We start from the raw sequence: 20,757 nt of genomic DNA, 5'->3' as shown, positions 1-20,757 counted from the left end.
GGGAGAGGAGGGGGCAGATACTGCCACTGAGAAGGAAAGGAAGGGCACTTCGGGTTTGACTTATTCAGGTTGACTGTCCAAATCAATTCCACTCACAAATAATTGCTCAACTGTTCGCTTCATTCTGCCTGGGCAGACACAGCCGTGGAGAACAGTTTAAGTGGGTCACTTTTTTTTGGATCCTTTAAGAAAATCCTTTCAATTGAAAAATGTCAAAAGCTATTTTGCACACAGGCAGCCATATCCATAGTTGTTCAATTTACGTTTATAACTAAAAGAAGCATCTCATTTTTTGTTTGCCCATATTTACTTTGCTTTTCTTTACACATAAAAACATCCTTTGAGTAGAGTTGGGCATGCCAATTGAAAATGACCCATATGAAATGTTACATGTTTGTTCAAGAAATCATACCTCAGTTTGAGACCTTTCAGTTAATTTATTCATATCTATGTGTCCTGTGGATTCAGTGTCTCAAAGATAATTATATTGTACACCGACCACCGGAACAGTACAAATTAGGGGATGAGAGAAAATAGAAGCTCTTTCTACAGATAGTAGTATTACATGCCAAAACTCCAGAGATGCACATAATTTTTACCTAAAGAGAACACTAAGCATTTATTTGCCACAATGAAAGCTCTTACTTACTGGGTGCTCCTGTGGATTCTGCACAGCCGCAGGGCCTGCTGGTCCCCAGGGATCCCGCAGGTGGAAAACCAAGCCGCAGTGACAGGTTGGCAAACACATCTGGGGAGAACAAGGCTGTCGGTTCATGGGCAGTGGGTGAAACTGGGGAGTTACACTGACACGTGCTCTACACAACAAGCTTGGGTTTCAATCTTGAGGTGCCCAATCTGGAATAATTCTAACTCAAAATAGTAAATATGTCAGTATAGATTCAGGACCAATACAGACGAGACTCCAAGGCCAAATTTTATCTAAGGTGAAACTATAGTCACTTCTTCATTTTGAAGGAATTAGAAACACTTGAAAAGTATACAGAGTTAACTTTTTTGTTTCTGAGTTATCGTCATAGAGGGTCCTCACTGAAGAAAAAACATCCACTGAGGCATAAAGTAAGTTTTCTTAGATTGCAGTCAGAGACAACTCAAGTCCAGAAAGGAAATTAGGAATTAAGAGAAACAATATTCATTCTTTAAGGCCACTAGAGAACCCACAGGATAGAATGCTTCAGTGATCAAGACATTTTCTTGAAAGAGGCAAAATCTTTGCTATGGTTTTCCACTGTAAATTGTGTGAGCAACTGCAAGAAATACCAAGGAAATATATTTCCCAGATGTTTGTGGGTGTACAAAGAATCTCCATCTGAGTGAACACACACTAAGGCTTGTGCCGCTGGAAACATGCTCCAGAAAGCGCGTGTTCTGCCCGAGTGTGACGGCTGAAAGTCTTTGGTAGTTCCCAAGCGTGGTCCACCCACTGACGGTTCAGTCGGTAATGAAAGGCACAGGCTGCTCTGGGCCATCTGCAGCAGCGCACGCCTTTAACCGGGACCACGAGAAACGCTGTACATGGGAATAAACGTGTGAGTGACTTGCAGTTGCCACCTCAACTGTGACAAGAGGGCTTAGGTAAGGACCAACATACCTGTTTTAATTGCTTTTCCAGTTTTTCTTTCTCCACCTGACAAGCTTTTGTCTATGGACAAAACAAAAGCATTTGCTTATCAAGAAGAGTTCAAGTCATTGGTTCCAAATGCACTCCTGACCCAGCTGTCAGCGACAGACTCAGAGACCTGAGCGCTGAGGCGCTGGCAGCAGGAACGCCAACAAAAACAGTCACATTCTGGTTTTTCCAATCACACACTGATCCTATCTTGAAATTCCCAAATGAAGTGTGGAAAGCTGGATAGCTTTAAATCCTATTCCAACTTTTTGAGGCTATTGTAATTCTGAGTTTTAAGCTGATCTATTTAGATATAGATACAGAAACGGCTTCCACTGCTGACTGAATGAAGCTGGAATTGGTCATTCTGACATTCAAAAGCCCCCACAATAAATGTTAGATGCTGTACATGCACTTAACACAGGCCAGACACTGATCTAAATCCTTCACGTACAATAACTTATTGAATCCTCTTAATGCCCCCAGGTGATACTTAATATTATTATCTCCATTTTGGAGATGAGGACATCCACACATGAGATGTTGAGTAACTTATTCAAAGTCACACCGACTTCTCCCAGCCACATCTAGCACAGTCACCTGCCCTGGGGTCCCTCCACATCTGACACACCTAGAGGAAGCCCCTTTTTCTCTGAGTGTTTATTAATGCCACCCTTATCCCTATACCCCATTTTCCGCATCCCTAAAAGGCATGGCCAAATGTCTCCTCCTGGGCGATATCTTTCCAAGTTGCGCTCTTCAGAATTATTCCCTCCTCCCTTGGTCTTCCCACGTGGAGTCGTGTGTTTACTATGAGGCTTTGTCCAATATGTGCTATGTATAGTCAATTCTTGCTCCTGGCAGTAGTTATGTTCCATAAAGTCATAACAAATACCGGGTTAGTGAATTCTGAACCATTGTTCCTAGAAGAAATGCAGGCTTCAGTTCCTGCAGGCCTCTGGTCACAGTATTTTTGTCAACTAATTGATACATAACTTTGTTTTATGTGTTGCTGTTTTATGTGTTTATGTTTTATATATTGCTGATTCATTAACACAGAACTCATGGTCAATTGCACTACAACTTACGCCTGCATGAAGTTTACCTAACACACGTGTTCTCGGTAAAGGCATGTCACAGCCTTCATGCGCTTAGGAACACTGACAGTACTTCGGCACTATGCTTCGTGGCCATTGTAAACAATGAAATTACCAACAAAAAGCACAAAGCTGTGAAACACATGGCACTAAATGGATCACAAGAAAGAAACTTTCTACAGTGTGAGAACTGAAACAGCAAGGCAGCAGCACCGTGTTCAACCTCAGCCAGGAATGTGCATGTCAGGTGACTCTGCCACTGCCTGCTCAGGCATGCGAATGCGCCAGGAGAGCACTGCAGGGGCTGATCTGGGGAACACACACACGTCAGTGCACAGGCAAATTCACATATACGGAATCTGGTTGCTCAGGTGTGCGAATGTGCCAGGAGAGCACTGCAGGGGCCGATCTGGGGGAACACACGTCAGTGCACAGGCAAATTCACATATACGGAATCTGCGATGCTCAGAACAGACTGTGTATGTCTCTCTAATTATATGGTGAGTTCTTTAATAACAAGAACTGGTATTTTATTCCTTTACAGTACAAAGCAGAATGCCTTGCAGAAAAAAAGCACAGGAATTAGAATACAAGGAACTGAAAGTAGCATGTTCATATAACTAAATGAAACTATTAAACATGCACCCTTCTAACAGACTAAAATAATTTATGAAATACCTTTGAGTCATGACTTCAGCTCGGTGTTTTTATAAAGGCTTTTTTCCCCTACTTAACCCTGAGAACAACTCTGTGAAGTCATGAAGCAGGCATCGTTATCCCTATTTTACAGGTGAGGATACTCAGAGAGGTTAGGTAACTTATTTTTTAAAGAGAGAGGTTTTAGAGTTATAAGAAACATTTTAGAGCTCATCTAGTCCAACTCTGTCATCCGACAGATGAAGAAAGGGAGTCACTGCAGGTTGAATAACCTGCTCAAGGTCACACCAACTGAGCACTAGAGTGGCAGGACCACCAGGTCTTTCCCCCCAAATTTCTCCGACTCCTGAGTACTTAAGCAGGTCTCACTTCACCACGTTGCTATCTTACCATTGTTGCTGCCTTAAAAACATCCCCAGTGACAGAATGAATCGGTTCTGGTGTGTCAGCAACTAGTTCCAGAATGATTTGACCTAAACATTCCTTTAAAAGTCCACTAGGACAATAAATAATATGTTATTCAAGTAAGGTAACCCCAGTCCTTTTTATTATATCATAGCATTTAACCTGCTGTAAATACACTTAACAAAGATCATCAAACCATCTACTATATTTCTTTGTGAGTTCTAACATCCTTTTTCCAAAGTGAAGGACACTTTTGAAAAATAAATGATTGGGCTATCATTATTTTAAAGGAAAATTTTAATAGTTTTAAGATATTATTTACATATCATTAAGATTGTCCCTTAGTTTATAAGCACAATTATACCATACTGTGTTTAGACAATACATTTATTCTGTTGATAACTATCAAAAATTACAGATGGCACAGGAAATGACTTGTGGATTATAGCATATAACATGGCATGGATGAACAGATGTTCCTGGGCTGGATAAAAGTTCTGTAATGGCAAGGACATTGCCAGTCTTAGACATCAATTCATCACCAATCTGAACTTATTATAGAAGAATGGATAAAACTCAAATATAGTAGGAAGTGAAACTATTTATACAGTGACAAAAGAAATTAAGGAAGCTCTGCATGTAAGAAATAAAGCTAAAAGAGAGATTTCTTAACCTAGAGTAACCAGAATATTTTCTTACCCACTGTTTATAAATTATGTATTAGGTTGCATAAATTATTTTCAGAAAATTATTTTATTATATTTTACTATTTTATTCCTCTAATTTCTTAGAGAGAAAATTGTTCTCTTGAAAATTTTTTCCATGTAGAATTAGAAATTTCAAATTAATCCTTCAATAAAAATCAGAAAAGAAATTAAGTTTGATTCACAATCTACTTTGTATTTGGAGGAGGAAGGGGATGACTAAGAGTTTAAAATGTCTTGTAAGACTAAGAATCTTAAAGCTAAGAGCTGCCACAGAAGGTACCACAACGATCTCTTATTTATTCAAAAGCATTGCAAGATTTTGCAAATCAAAAATGTTGCGTTTCAGCCGGGCACAGTGGCTCACGTCTGTAATCCTAGCACTCTGGGAGGCCGAGGCGGGTGGATCACTCGAAGTCAGGAGTTTGAGACCAGCCTGAGCGAGACCCTGTCTCTACTAAAAATAGAAATAAATTATCTGGACAACTAAAAATCTATATAGAAAAAATTATCCAGGCATGGTGGTGCATGCCTGTAGTCCCAGCTACTCGGGAGGCTGAGGCAGGAGGATGCTTAAGCCCAGGAGTTTGAGGTTGCTGTGAGTGAGGCTGACGCCACGGCACTCACTCTAGCCCGGGCAACAAAGTGAGACTCAGTCTCAAAAAAAAAAAAAAAAAAAAAAGTTGCGTTTCATTTTATTTTTTTAAGCCAAATTGTGTTAGCTACATTTTTCTTCATTAACATCAGTATTTACCCATCATGGCAACTTCCTGAGTCTACTTTAATATATCCTATTACACTTAATTTTAGTGTGCTTACATTTAATATATTCTATTTTAATAAACTGGTAACCATTATCTGGCTTCCTTGAAAGTGTTCCAGTTACATTAAATCTGGAAACCCACAGAACAAAATCCTCAGTTTCACATGTAAATGGCCTTTAGAAATATGTATGTTTTTGGCAGACAGGAGCACTCTCACATAGCTCTTCAAAGAAAATGACAAGAATTTAGAAACCACTTCACTCTATTTCAGTACTAGGTCGTTCAACTCCCATTCCACCAAGATAAATATTATGAGAAAAAGATCAAAAGAACTGTATTTTATAAAAGACTTTGGAATCCAATTTCTTGGGTAATACTTTACTATACTTTAGTTAAAAAAAATTTCCAGTCATTTTCATCTCCTCACAAGATTGTTTAAGAATGATTTCATTGCAGGTGCTAATCTCTCCAGAAAATCCAGTGTCAACTAACAGAAGTCAAAAAGTCTTCTTTTTTTTTTTTAAAGAAAAAAAATAAAATAAAATACACATATTCTGGCAAAGAGTATTTTGTTTTGATTTGTACCTGAGAATTGAGCCTGTTCAGCTGGGACTGGGAAGTCTGATTAATCTGCTGTAGCTCCTCTTTCTCTTGATTAAGTCTTTCTCGATCCGATCATTCTTTTTTGAAGTCTTCTTCATATATTTGCACCTAAGAAACATTAACTTGCGGTTATAAAAGCTTCCTTTACTCTTAAGCCATTTAAAAGATTTCAGAAAAGGTGTTTTCTGGGCCTTTGCAATCTGAGATGTTCCTATGCTCTCTTCATGAATATTTCTTCATGGTATGATGGAGAAATACACAGGACTATTTAATTTTATCTTTCGCTTTGTTTACAGTGGCAACTCTCAACAATTCCTGCATCAGGAATTCAGAAGGAAAGTAACAATATGTATGTTTTGAAACAATTCCTCTCTGCTGCACACTCTCCACCGTGGTGATGAACCCTCTGGACCAGTCATCTGGCACCAACACAAGGGCTCCGATGCATGACACTGCTTGAAGTTCTAAACGACAGTTTACTGACAAGAGCTGTGAAGGGAAGCCACAGAATACTGACATGCTAAAGCGCCCAAGTATAAAGTATAGGTTGAGTGCAAAATAGAAATGAAAGCCTGATGTGTGTGGAAAAGTAAGGCGTTCACAAATTTTGCCCTTTATAAGTAATATTTTAGTGGAACACCTCTTGAGAGGTACTTCAAATATTCCAGAAGGTGATCAATCTAAAAAGAAAAATAGATTTAATTATTGTTGTTGCTTTTAATGGGCATAGTGTTGACTGGTGGCTTGTAGACTAGCATGTGAAGTTATGAAAACAAAGGAAACTCAGCTAATGAGGCAAAAAAATTCCTCTTAGACCATGACTTAAATTACTTACATTGGAACACAGTAGCTAGATTTTTGTCTATAAACACTAATGCACGTTGTACCTTCATCACCAACAGTGCAATAAATTTTAACTAAGGGTTTTTCAATTTTAAGTCAACAATAATAGAACAAAATAGGCAAGACAAAAAATTAAACACTTTCGATAGCTCTAGATGCAGATGTACATATTCCATTTTTAAGGCTTTATTTACCAGAAGCATTGCAAAGAAGCTATATACAGCCAAGCTGGCATTTTTATTTTTATTTTTATTTTCTTGGTTGAGAACTGAGGTGCAATTCCAGAGACAGTTTAACGCTCTGTAAACAATTACCAGAAGCCTTTTACATGGGACCAGGCCATCTGATTAGAGTGGAACACCCTGGCAATGTCATCAGTTCAGCCAGGTAGAGGCAAAGACTCTAATTCAATTTCTTTGTGTATTTAAGCCCTTTAGTGTTTCACGTGGCACTTGGTGATGTGGTGATTGTGGGTGCCCAGTTAGAAATGTGCAGTTAAAATGCTTATGAAGAAAGTTACCAACAGAGCCACCCCAAAACTAAGAAGATGGATCTCCCACTGGGGATTATGAAAAAAATCATACCTGTCACTGTCTTTGTCAAATATGAGCTAATCCATTACTGTAAACTCCATGTGTAAGAGTGACACATTATGTACATTATACATCAACACCAAAGAGGATTCAAGTCTTTGAACATAAGCAATGCGTTCTTTTTATTTTTCAAAGGAATCCTAGCTAGCACCAACAGTGTTTTAGGGATTGAGAATTTGACAGAGCTTTGACACTCTGCATATTACCCTATTCTCTTCATGGGTTTACTTTTAAGCCATGCATATGACCACGATTATTCAAATGAACTTGGTAGAAGAGAAAACCCAACTTCACCATCAAGTGTTATGACATTTTTAGATCTACTTACAGATAGGCTACTTCCTATGAAATAATAACAATAAATAACAACAATAACACAAGTGCTCAATCTTTTCATGTACTGCATCAAAAATCGTTGTCATTGGCACTTGCTCAGAGCAAAACAGTCAACAAATCAAACCCAGGGACATCAGAAAAAGACACTTTCCATCCCTTTCTTCTATGACGCCCTCTTCCCCACTGCTAATACATTACCAGCAACATGGGCTTCAGGCATTGGGATTCCTGTATGTGTCCTGTATTTATCGACACTGCCATGAACTGTTCCAGCCTTTTACCTACATTAGTTTATTTAACCTTTCACAGCAAAAGAGATGTGCTATGCATGGTTGGGCCCTCAGCCAAGCGCACACCAGCTGAATGAACTACAGTTAGACACAAACAGTGTAGGCTGCTACATCCCTACAGCCCTAAGCTGCTGGCAGATACGTGCATGAACTGTTGTAGCAAGCGCATCCTTACTCTTGCTGCCCACCTGGCAACAGTGAGGGAAGCTGGGTGAGTGGGGAGGAGGGAGCTGATGGGCATCAGTAAGTTGCCAGGTGGTGCTACCCACACATGGGAACAGCTGAGCAGACCTGGCTCTTCAGTGATTATGCCCAGTGCAAAGGATGCCCTTTAAAATTGCCCTTCCTGTTCAAAAGTCTGGAGGCCAGCAGCTACGAAATCACAATCTGGCTGCCACCATTTTCTGAAAAGGCCCAGAATTTGGATTAATAGCATTTTTAGGCCGGGCGTGGTGGCTCACACCTGTAATCCTAACACTCTGTCTAGGCTGAGGCAGGTGGATCGCTCAAGGTCAGGAGTTCAAGACCGGCCTGAGCAAGAGCAAGACCCCATCTCTACTAAAAATAGAAAGAAAATTATCTAGCCAACTAAAAAATATATATAGATAAAATTAGCCGGGCATGGTGGCGCAGGCCTGCAGTCTCAGCTACTTGGGAGGCTGAGGCAGGAGGATCGCTTGAGCCTAGGAATTTGAGGTTGCTGTGAGCTAGGCTGACGCCACAGCACTCACTCTAGCTCGGGCAACAGAGCGAGACTCTGTTTCAAAAAAAAAAAAAACAGAAAACAGCATTTTAAAAATAATCTCTACATGAAACTCTCTAGACCCAGTGCTAACAGAATCTCACCCAAGGGTTAATTAGCATACCCCTCTTTTGACTGTGTGAGCTTGGCCGTGCCATTTAATCCAGCAGACACTCAATTCCCTCTTTTATACAGTGTGGGAACGAACTAACTGATCTATAGTCTTCCTATCAAGCTGTAAAATTAGATAATTCTAATTAAAATAAATGCAAAAAACTTTTGACATATTCTGAGCAGCAAAACAAGTGTCCAAAGGAGTGTGACAAACCCCTGTCTTCTTGTGTTCATGCCACTTCCAGCTTCTCACCTGCTGCTTGAGAACTTCCATTTCTGTCCTCAGCTCTTGAAGGCGGCGCTCTCCAGACTTCCACAAACAACCCCCGGAAGATGAAGAACACTCGATGCTCAGGGCATCCTGAAGAGCCTGTGGTAGCAGATAAGCACACGGGTGATCTAAGATTTACCACATCACATGAATCCATTTATAACAGTTACAATCATTTCAAATGCACCCACAAGGTAGAATTTCATCTTTAATGTTGCTTACAGGACTGAATAACTTTCTTCTTTTTGATTTTTTGCATTATGTATTTTTTTCCCCAGAATCTCTGTCTTTTCTCCATGATAATGCTTATGCTATTCAATCCCCATTATTACCTAGGGGGGCTTTGATGTTGGACCCTCCTCTACCTAGCCAAATAGGAAAGGAAACCATATCTATCGCCTTTTTCTAGATTCTCTGGTTTAATTACATTTAACTCTGTAGATGATGCTCAGACCTCAGGGAGCATGAGAGGTAGCAAACATGCCCATCCCTGGGCACTGCCAGTCTGAGATTCTGCATCAGCAGATCTGGGGGTAGAGTCTGAGAATCTGAGTTTCTCAAAAGCTGAGAAATGTCCCAAATGATGTTTTGAGTAATATTCTGCTATACAACCATGCCATACCCCCAACAGGAGAGAGGGATGAAAATAAAACCCTTGGGTATTTTCTTCAAAGCAAATAAACTGGATTGAGTACACAGTTGTGTGAACTTCTGACAATCACAAGTTCATTACTAGGCTGACGTATTACAGATTTCTGCTGAGTGAATGGGTCAGCAGGCAGTCAGCTTGTACAAGGAGGGCAGGCCCCAATTCCGTGCTGTGGTGCACGGTGTGCACAGTCCGCTGCTGAAATCAACATTTTGAGTAACATCAAAATGGTAAAAAAGAAAAGAAAAATATTCATTGTAACATAGAAGAACAATAACATCTTACACGTCATGATCTTCTAACACATGTGCTAAATGAGAAAAAAAATCTCTTTTCGTAACTATCACTTAATATGTATGTTTTCAAGTGACAGTTCAAGGTGTAAACAGACATGTGGGACAAAATCTCTTCTGGCTTTAAGTGTCCTTTTATTTTTCTCACTGCCCATAAGTAATGTATTATGCTCATTAAAGCATAAATCTTGGGTCTAGAATTGGCTATTGAACATATTACATACTAGCTAATTAAATTTGTTTATTCATCTATTCATTCATCTACCCATTCAACAAATATTTAAGAACTTATTGTAAGCAAGGCCCTGTTTAGGCACTCAAGATATGGCAGTACACAAAACAGAAAAAAAGTCAGGACCACATTGTGCTGTTGCCTTTGTGAGTCCCTTTCTCCATAAAAATACGTATTAAAATTATATTTTACAACTGCCTTGCTATAAAGGCAAATATATATGAAAACATATATTCAACAAAAGTTTATTTTTTCTTTTGATTTTAAATGACAGTAAACATTTATGGGCCCCTAAACGTATTGTGGTCCCTAGACACTGTGTCTACAGTGCTTAATGAAGACAGCTGTACAAAAATCCTAGCCTTATGTAGCTTGTAATCAAGATTGAGAGACAGAAAACAAATAAGATAATAAATATAAGACATTAAACATATATTAGGTAGTAACAAATTCCAAGGAAAAATTAAAGCAGGAAGTATGAGGAGTATGTAATTTTAATTAGGATAGCCAGAAAAGTTATCTTTGGGAGGTGACATTTGTATAAATATCTGCGTTTACATAAATCAATTTTTCTCATTGATATTTTATGATTATAATCACCAGAATTATAAAATTATTATTTTTCTAACTTCAAAAAATTATGAACTATAAATACAGATAAATAAAGATGAAGTGTGCACATGGACATAAGCAAAAAAACAGCATTCTTGGCTGTTCTGATATCTACGAGATTTATATCTTTGTGCCCACATTTAGGGACATGAACTACAGAATATAAGAAAACTTGTAATACGGTGTCAAAAATGCGAGGGATTTTTAATATAATCTTAATTAGTTCCTCTAATTCATTTGCAGAAGATTTTCCAGCAGAGAATAGGAGGAAAAAGATACATATTTGCCCTAAATTTGTCTGTCTAAACATTGTTTTTCTTTTTTAGAGGATAAAGTACATTGCCTGTGAAGTCAATCTCCACCTTGCCATTTTCTCCTGATGAATAACTTGTTCCACAAACAGATCTAATACAGGGTCACATCTGCAAAGCATCCTATCAACTATGCAGGCACATGCTTAGCATTGAGGATCTTTAAATGACACCTGGGAACTCTGGTTAACTACAGCCATGGGCATTCAGTCCAAAACACAGGGTCTGAGCACATTTTCAAGGCCAAACACCTACTCTCCTTTCAGAAGAAAGACAATTTCTATGGCTTTGGTCATGAGATAGCTAGTTGAGAGATGCGTATCTCAACTCAACCACGTGCTACAGCATTCCCATGTTCCACACATGGCTTGGCGCTTGGAAGTCAAGAGCAAATGAATTTTTATTTTTCCCCTGAACTAGTCATCAACCCCTTCCCCCTGATAAGTAATTAGTCCATAAAACCACACACACACACACACACACACACACACGCATTATCCTTTTGCAGCAATTCACAGGCTGCCCCTCTGAAGAATTACGTTGGAGTTATTATAACACTTGCATTTTCCTAAAAGCCTTGACTATTCCTGACCCCCCCCCTACATCCTGCCCCCAATAAAAGTGGGTTTTAGGCTTGCACTTGGGAGGGCCACCATCTCAGCCTTGGGTCTGGCATTTAGCATGCTTCCATATAGTGGGCATCACACCCAGCTCTAGTGATCATTTTAAAGAGCAGCTTGTTTCCTCAGGAAGCTTTTGTGGTTGACCAAGAGATACGTTACTGTTCGCAAACACCCACTTGCTTTGTGTGCTTCTTCAAACTAAAAAAAAAACAGTTCTTATAGTCTATAATTTCTCTTCACTTCTCTTTTTCATGATGATTCTTTGCAGGGACATAAATTCCCTAAAGCCTCCTTATCCATGTATGGCTGAAAGCTGTAGACATGAGTTATTTCTAAAATTACAGATAATGTCTTGTGCAAGCCCCCAAGGCTGGGACCCATGTTGCAGGCTAGATTTTGTTGTGACTCTCAGTAGGAAAGTGTCCTTACACAGGGACCTCTCATTCTGATCTCCCATGCTTGGGCTGGCCTGATACCTTATTGAGGCGTCTTATTTCACATTCTAAATGTTCCTTCTTCTTGTTTGCAAGAGCATTTTTTTCCTTCAAAAGCTTATTTTCTTTCTTCAATTCATGCAATTCTTCATTTAGGCTTTCCTTTTCCTTCTGAGGTAAAGAGCAAGAAAATAAAATCAAACTCAGTAAATGTCAAATGCGATATTGTAGAAAAAGTGATATATCAGCTGCTATGGTAGATTGAGAGGGTCACCCTTCTGAGATATAATAATAACATAACCTGCAAGATTTTCACTGAACATTCCATTTGACCAATATCCTTTGGGTGAAAGACAAGGTTAGGATTGAAGAAATCTTTCTTTTATCAAGAGTTAGTGGAGTAGCTTAGAAGTTTTGTGACCCTAGGAAAAAAATCAAGATCCCCAAGTCTTACTTTCAATAGTCAAATAAATGGGTCTGCAGAATAAACAAGTTCCCATATACTAAGTGATGGATAAGTGATTCAGAAAAGTAGCTGAAACTCCTAAAAAGAAAAAAACTGTCATTGCAACAAAATAATACTCTATCTGAAAGCTCAATCCTGCAACACTCTGTACTAGAGAGTGGGAGAAGACAATTTTTGGGCAAACAAGACCCTTCACTATAGGTAATTATTCAGAGCACTGCATTGTTGTGATTATTATTTTTAAAAGGTAGAAATCAACTAGTTCAATTGCCACCACTGTTCCATTTTTTAGATCTTTATCAAGAAGTCTAGTGTACTAAATGACTGAAGGTTAGCTGCTTAGACACTAACAGGCTCTGGATTCAGACAATGTCCCCTATCTCTTAATTTTAGATGCCAGATAGCAAATGTTTTGTCAAGCAAATTGGATTCTTAAGGAGATTGAGATTTTAACCAGGTAAAATAAATATTGCAGAATTTAGGCAACTCGAGATAAGAAAATAGCTAATACATGTGTTAAAGTACGTTATTTTAGTAATTGATCTTTCCCAACGCAACTATTAAATTTTAAAAATCCACTTTAGGTAATTCATTGTCATTAAAAATGCAAACATTTTTTATTTGCTTTTAGTTAAACAGCATGGCCTCTAGACTTAGAAAATGAACCAATCATTTTCTAATTTAAGAGAAAATTATTCTAACTAGAAAACGGTCCCAACTGCACAGGGAAACAATTAATTACAAAGATTCCCGGTCAGGGTGTGATTGGAAAAGGAGATGCCGGCTACCCGGCTGAAAGGGAGTCGCCACAATCCGTTTTCCCTCCTCACTGCGGCAAACACGTCCCACGAGCCAGAGCCCCCAGGCCAGCACGTGCCACGCTGGTCTTAGGCCACCGCCACCGCCTCGCAGCGTCAGTGGCCAGACGCCACCGCGGAACAGCCACCCTTGCGTTTTCTCTTACTTGGAGGCCGCTAGTATTTAAGGCTTTCTCCTCCCCAGTTTCTACGCTATTCAGGAAGTCCAGTAATTGAAAGTAAAACCGGGGGAGGGGGGGGAGGGAAGGATCTATTTCAGGAGAAACTGCCGTCTCAATCCTCTCTACCCAGGTTGCGGCAGGGACTGCCGGAGGCTCAGCATCCGGGAACCGGGTTCGAGTCCCCCCTCCACGCGGGTCACCCTCTGCAGCCTCGGCCTCCTCGTCGTTCCTGCAGCAAAAGTCACATTTCCCTCCCAGGCGGGCTGAGAGCGCTAAAGGAGACGATGAGGCCGAAGTGCTTCGAAAAGTGTTGTTTTTTATGATTACAAACGCATTAGCTGTTTGTAAAGTCTCTGTAAGCTGTCTTGTACAAATACGAGGCATTGCTATATTATTATTAATGCCAGTAATAAAAATAATAACTATGAATAAAAGGAAAAGTAACTTTCGCCGAGCCCGAAGCGTCCCGGGGGCCGGCGCCCTCCCGGTGGGCCTGCGGCCGTCCGCGCCTGCGCACGATGAGGGCCGAGCCCGGCGCTTCCCCTCCCCCGCCCGCCCTCCGCCCCCCCCCCCCCCCCCCCCCCCCCGCGCCAGCCGCCGTCGCCCTGACGGGGTTTCCACAGGAAGCCCCGCTCCGACCGTCCGGCGCCCGCCCACCTCCTCGCGCGGCGGGTTCCGGGCGGGGCCGCGCGGCCCGTCGCCGTCTCTCGGGCGCTGCTGCCGTCGCTCCCCATCCGGCGCGCCCAGCCGTCCTTCCGCGGCGTCCAGTTTCGTCCTCAGCTCCGCGACCTGGGGAGGCGTTCACAGACGGTCGCCGCCAAGCCCGCGCTCGCGGCGACGGACACGCCCCGTCCCCGCCGGGCGCGACTCGGCGACTGAGGGAGACAGTCCGCGGCGCACGCGCCTGTCCCCGCACGGCCTCGCGCTTCCCGCCTCCCCGGCTCAGCCCGCGGGGTCGACCGCCGGGGCCGCGTCCCCAGGTTGGTCACGCTGCTCTCGGCTCTCCGGGCGGCCTGGCACGGTCTGGGAAAGCCAGCGGGCGTCGCGGCCGGCGGAACATGCCCGCACGGAGAGAGACGGGCGCGGCCTTTAATCCGACGCCCCGCGGGACGGACCGACGGCGGCCGGGGCCTCCCAGACGGCGCGGCCCCCGGGACAGGCGCGAACTCCCGCCCCGCGGACGCCGCACCTTTCAATTGAGCACTCGGGGACATCGTGCTGGGAAATAAAGGGACGAATGCTGCTCTTCCTCACGTGTGGTCGAGTTTCCTTTATATAGGGGAACTCGCTTTCCCTTTTGGAGGACAGAATGATTTTAAGTTATAAATTGCCTTTGACCTATGAAAGGAGATTTTGTCCAAAAAGTTCCTTCCTCACCAGAGCAAAAGCTCCTTGAGGGCAAATGTGCTTTAGAAGGAAGAGGGGGGGCCCCGTTTGTCCTCCCACTTTCGCTGTCGCCACCGTTTGTTTCCATGGAGACCAGCTTTTGCTCTCTAATTGATTAATTAGAGCTAGACTTGCCTAGAACCGTGTGAACTTTAAATGTTTCTCACTGCACCTGTAACTTGGGCGCTGATGGCTGCAGGTATCGACAGCACAGCTGAGGCCGGACTCTCGATGGACCGTGATAAATGGGCGATAAATGGGCGTAAAAATCCCGAGATGCTGCTGGGGGCTATTTTTAGCACATTTCTGTAGCCCCCTCAAGATAATTCGCTGACGCTGATGGTTAATCGTCAATACCGAGAGGCCAACAACGTACTCAGCACCCCTCCCTCGCTTTTCAGCAGGCGGCTCCCGCCGGTGAGTCCTGATGCTCTTGGCTCCACCAGGGCGATTGGTTTCAAGAAAAGACCAAACAGAGGCGCTCACCTTTCTTTCATACAACTTTTTCATACTTCTAAATTGCTGATCCCATTGCTGGTTAACTTCCAGGAGCTGAAATGATTAAAATTTGATGAATCAAAAAAAGAATGCCCGCCTATCTGGAAATTTGGCTACAATGAAATCACTTTGTGACCTTACTGAGATTTTTTTGGAAACCATGAGTGAGGATGAGATTCCTTCCATCAAGTTTTGATTGGGCGAGGATAATTTAATTGGACACACTCTCTCGTTAGAATCATCTTTTAGGAATTGATCCATGTATGAACAACTATTAAGTCTTAGATGTATCTTGACAAATCAGTTGAACAGTTTATCAGCAACTATTAACTTGTCTTAAGTATTTGAATTTTCATCTTCTTTGTTTAATCCAATCAGAATCTGTTAAAAGTCTATAAGAAATGATAGCTTTTGGTAAGATTTATTAATGTATGAAGCGTCTTCCTCCAAACCTTTCCATATTGGTCTATGTGTTTACACTGATCATTATAATGAAATATTTTTTCCAGTTCTTTTAAAGCAAAATTTATATTAACAAATCCTAGACTCCATTAACTGATAATCATTGGCTTGGAATAATGTGCTTTAAAAGATTAACACATGATTTGTGATATATGCCCAAATGGATATCACCTTTTTGAAGGTATAGATTTCAAGGAATAACAGTTTCATCCTAAGAAAATATTTAGAAAAATGTGAGGCAGCAAATAATTTAAGGATCTTAAAACTATCTGCTAATTAGAAGGTAGAAAGAACACTATGATCTGTGTTTTAGTATTTTTGTAGGGGAAGCTCACAGCTTCCTACATTAAGAGAAATTCCAGCACTTATCAATATGGAACAGACACTGAGAAGATAAGTCGCGTGACTAAAAAATAGCAAGGCCTTCTCCTAATTAAAGGACAAAATACCTAATCCAGAGTGGCAGTTACTAGATACATCTTACACTGGAAATAGATATGGTTATTTAGCATAAGACTATATAATATTATTATATAAATATACCTGATCTGCTGGCATTTTAGGGATTCACATTTCTATGCTATAACAACATTACTCTGCCATAGTTCAGTAATTTTCCAGATGGGCACAATATTCAATGCAGTATCAAAGAGGAATAGAAGGCACTACAGAAGAAATGAAAGATGTATTAAATAATACATAGAATGGGTTAGAAAAGAAATTACAAAATTACAAGTCAACTGTACTTATGAAGCCTTTGACAGTTTGAGTTTCAAGGTGTGTCAAGCTGCAAGGCATAAAGGGTACAGGTGATAAGCTCACGTGGTCCATGTGAAAGAAAGATCTAAGTTTTCAGAAAATTAGTATTATAATTACCAGATTTATGTCTTTGTTATTTCTCATTCATCATTGCACAAACACTGAGAGACCAAGTACAAGATATGTGGGTGAATAAGAAAAAACCACTTGTTTTCAAAATGTGCAGACTAGTATCCTAGAGGTAAATACTGTGACCTGATAAAAATAAAAAGCACGAGGTGCTACACTATTTTATTTTGAGTGTTAATCTACGACACATGTGGTTTCAACTAATATTTCTAAATTACCTCTTTTCTCTGTTTTTCCAAGCACCTTATCTTTTGTTCAAGAGAATTTGTCAAGTTCGTTCTTCTTGATGATTGAGCACACTGAGGACAAAGAAAAAAGGAAGATTGAAACAAAAGTCTACAAAATAAGCAGGAGAAATACTGTCCTTCACAAACCTCATGCATTTGGCCAACTCTCATGTCATGATTTATAAAAATACCTGATTCTAGCAGTAAAAATCCTCACACTCTAAGTCCTTCATAGTAACTTGTTGATGAATCAGCTTCATATTATATTTTAAACTCCTTTATATGGATTAGTTACCCAAATGATTCTCTAATAAATTATAAGTGTATCTATATACTGCAATGGGCAAGCCAGAGATTAGAATTTAAAATTTCATGAATTTGGATTTCAATCTTTTCCAAAAAAAAATGACAATTCAGAGTATGATGGCTTATAGAAATCATGTAAGTTTCATGGGTACATTTTAGGCATTTACATAGTATACATTTCTAAGAAGTCATTTTTATAGTTGTGCCCATGAACATGTATGTGAGTGAGATTCTGAAGAGTAGCCCTAGCAAAAGTCAGAGGAGTGATAGAACCATCAAGAATAAAGAACACATACAGCTAAAATGTGGCAAGTTGATTCCAGAACTAAATAAGTTAATTACTTTGATTGCAAATGTGGTGGTTCACACTTGTAATCCTAGCACTAGCCTGGGCAACATTGCGAGACCCTGTGTCAAAAAAAATAAAAAATAAAAACTATAGCAGTGCATAGTGGCACACGCCTGTAGTCCCAGCTATTCTGAAGGCTAAGGCAGGAGCATTGCTTGAGGTGGGAGTCCGAGGTTACAGTGAACTATGATTAGGCCACTGCACTCTAGCCTGGGTGACAGAGGGAGACTCTGTCTCTAAAAAAACAAAAAACAAACAAAAGAAAAAAAACACCCAAAACCAAACCAAACCAAACCAAAAATACTTTAATGACCATGACACAAGTATGTTATAGAGGTGGGCATAGATTATCTGGTACCTTGTAACTTTAGTCAGCTCCTTGAGTAAAGCCACTAGATTACAAATTTAGATTGATTATAAATTATTGGCATAATGAAAAATTTAACCACCTTTCTTTTTAGACGTATTTTTTTCAGAAGGGGGAGTATTCATTTAAAGAAAGCTCAAAAGCTCCGGAAACCACCATCTGCCTAACTTGCCACCAGCAACCTCACTCACAGCAACCTCAAACTCCTGGGCCCAAGCGATCCTCCTGCCTCAGCCTCCCGAGTAGCTGGGACTACAGGCATGCGCCACCATGCCCGGCTAATTTTTTCTACATATATTTTTAGTTGTCCAGCTAATTTCTTTCTATTTTTTTAGTAGAGACGGGGGTCTCACTCTTGCTCAGGCTGGTCTCGAACTCCTGAACCTGAGCCATCCTCCCTCCTCGGCCTCCCAGAGTGCTGGGATTACAGACGTGAGCCACCGCACCCAGCCAGTGTTTTTTTTTTTTTTTTTTTAACCTTCATAACTAATTTTCTCTGGAAGAAAAGTGTAAAATATTTGACCCTTGATTTTTATTTTATAAACAAGGATTACTGAAAAGCTAGTTACTAAATCTGCAAGAGAATCTATTTGTAACTGTAGGAGTACTAATTTCTGAAATTCAGAAGTATGCACAGGTATAAGCGGGAGAGGAAAGAGGGAGGGAAGGTAGATGGCACAGTGAATCGGAATGGCCCGTAAGCCGTGAATGTGTCACTAGGAGTTTCACTGGCGATTAAGCAACATTTTACTCTGGTTCATATGTCTCAGGTGTGTATTAAAATGAAGTGAAATAAATCAAACACAAAGGTTTGTGGTCACTTTTCATTTGTATTTACTTTGCTTTCCAGTTGCTAGTGAAGGTATCTAATAAAGATTTTTAGTCACTGGTTCTAGTAAGCATCTGCTTACAGAGCAATTATTCCCTGTAAATAATTCCCTATGGTTACTCCTTGTGAAGTATAATCTGTGTTCAAAGTAGCTGGGCATTCCTTTCTCTACCATAACAGCCGTACCAACTTCTAGTATATTTAAGGTCTGACACTACTACATTAAATACCTAAATGAACAAAAGAGTTCCACCTGGTTTCCCATTATACCTTGATTATCTCAAAAAAAAAAAAAACTTTAAGAAAGCACTTTACTTCATTCATTATTAGCAAGTATCTATTGCAATAACTGAAGAAGAATACTGATATCAGTTGTAAATATGTAAAAATTTTACTATAGATACTCTATTGCTATAATATGTTCTATCTCTAACCAGACCAATATTCTTTTTACATTTTATATTGAACTAAATTCCTATAAATCAAGAGCAAAATATGGAACCCATGGAGTTGGGAGGCCAAAAGTAATTTTGACAGATTTAATCCTCTCATTTTGTAAAAGAAGAAATGTAGCCCAGAGAGGGTAAAAGCAATGCACCAGTTACCCAGATACTTTTTCTGTGTTAAATAACATTGATTAAAAATATAGAGCACATCTTAGCTAAAAAAAAAGCAAACTAGCTGTTTCTACTCCTATTAATCAATGCACAATTAACTGCTAGGAATGCTACCAATGCCAGGTGTGCTCAATTCATCCCCTAGAAATGTGTTCTTACCTCTGCATGCTCCATAGAACTTTCCGCAGCACTCATTCTAGAAGTTTCCTGTACAAGATGTGCCATGGAAGCTGTTTTTCCTGGAGTCTTGGAAAGCAGTGGGAAAAAAAGGGGAAAAAAAGTCTCTTATGGTATCTTTTAGGGTGAGAGCAAATATACAAAATTTAAAAAACATACTCCGCAGTTAACTCATGATAGAAGATAACAGCGATAGTTTTTCATTAAAAATAAACAGAAGTAACTCTGGATATGAGTTACACAAAATAAGATTATAAGCACAGTAGCTGTGATTTTAACTTTTCTTCTCTTCCAAATGGGGATTTCCCAGGATGTCTCAAATTGGCAGGCTCTGACTAAGACCTGTGGCAGATCAGCCTTGCTCTGGTATGTAAATCATCATTCTTCCTTTACTGGCAGTTTCTCCCACTGGAGAGAGGAAGTTCACCACCGCAGAAAGCCTGGGCAATCCAAGTCTTTCCTCAGTAGTCGAACTGCTATAAATTCATTGTGCTTCCCAGAGCAGTTAGGTAACTGTTGACTGTTTGACAGCTCGGTTACTTGTTTCCCTAATGGCAAAGTTTTCTGGCAATGCCTTCTAAATGTGAGTTTAGATTTGTCGAACTTAATGAGTCATCCATAATTCTGTAAGTGCTACCAGTTCTTATGCACCTAAAAGAGAAAATAATTTATTGCAAAAAAAAAAGGGCATTGTTTGCTAATCTCATCTTCTTTATTGGCAGAAAGGTTAAACTTGGCTTTCAAGTTTAAGACTATCTTTGGGCTGGGCATGGCAGCTCATGCCTGTAATCCTAGCACTCTGGGAGGCCAAGGCAGGCGGATCCTTTGAGCTCAGGAGTTCGAGACCAGCCTGAGCAAGAGCAACACCCCATCTCTACTAAAAAAATAGAAAGAAATTATCTGGCCAACTAAAATATATATAGAAAAAAAAAATTAGCCGGGCATGGTGGCACATGCCTGTAGTCCCAGCTGCTCGGGAGGCTGAGGCAGGAGAATCACTCGAGGT

At 40.4% G+C, this 20,757-nt stretch overlaps 1 pseudogene; it reads right to left on the bottom strand.

Moving 5' to 3' along the window:
- LOC123629883 overlaps positions 1 to 20,021 on the bottom strand; it is a 33,657-nt pseudogene extending 13,636 nt beyond the window's left edge.
- Positions 20,022 to 20,757: the final 736 nt, after the last annotated feature.

This window comes from Lemur catta, unplaced genomic scaffold, assembly GCF_020740605.2.
Source record: "Lemur catta isolate mLemCat1 unplaced genomic scaffold, mLemCat1.pri scaffold_62_ctg1, whole genome shotgun sequence".
Lineage (NCBI taxonomy): Eukaryota > Metazoa > Chordata > Mammalia > Primates > Lemuridae > Lemur > Lemur catta.
Note: the sequence above shows the minus strand (reverse complement) of the source record. Positions and strands in the feature narration are given on the sequence as shown.